This window comes from Oryctolagus cuniculus, chromosome 1 (assembly GCF_964237555.1).
Source record: "Oryctolagus cuniculus chromosome 1, mOryCun1.1, whole genome shotgun sequence".
NCBI classification, from domain to species: Eukaryota; Metazoa; Chordata; class Mammalia; order Lagomorpha; family Leporidae; genus Oryctolagus; species Oryctolagus cuniculus.
Window position 1 is genome coordinate 73,982,276 of NC_091432.1, and position 222 is coordinate 73,982,497.

Sequence of the window (222 nt, forward strand, 5' to 3'; positions counted from 1 at the left end):
TTGAAGTCTTAATCAGTTCAGAACAGAAAATACCTGCCGTATATTAGGCCAACTATACTGAGTTTTTTGTTTTTTTGTTGTTGTTTTGTTTGTTTTTTGACAAGAAGAGTTAGAGAGAGAGTTATAGACAGTGAAGGAGAGAGAGAGAAAGGGCTTCATTCCGTTGGTTCACTCCCGCAATGGCTGCCATTGCCGGCACTGTGCTGATCCAAAGCCAGGAGC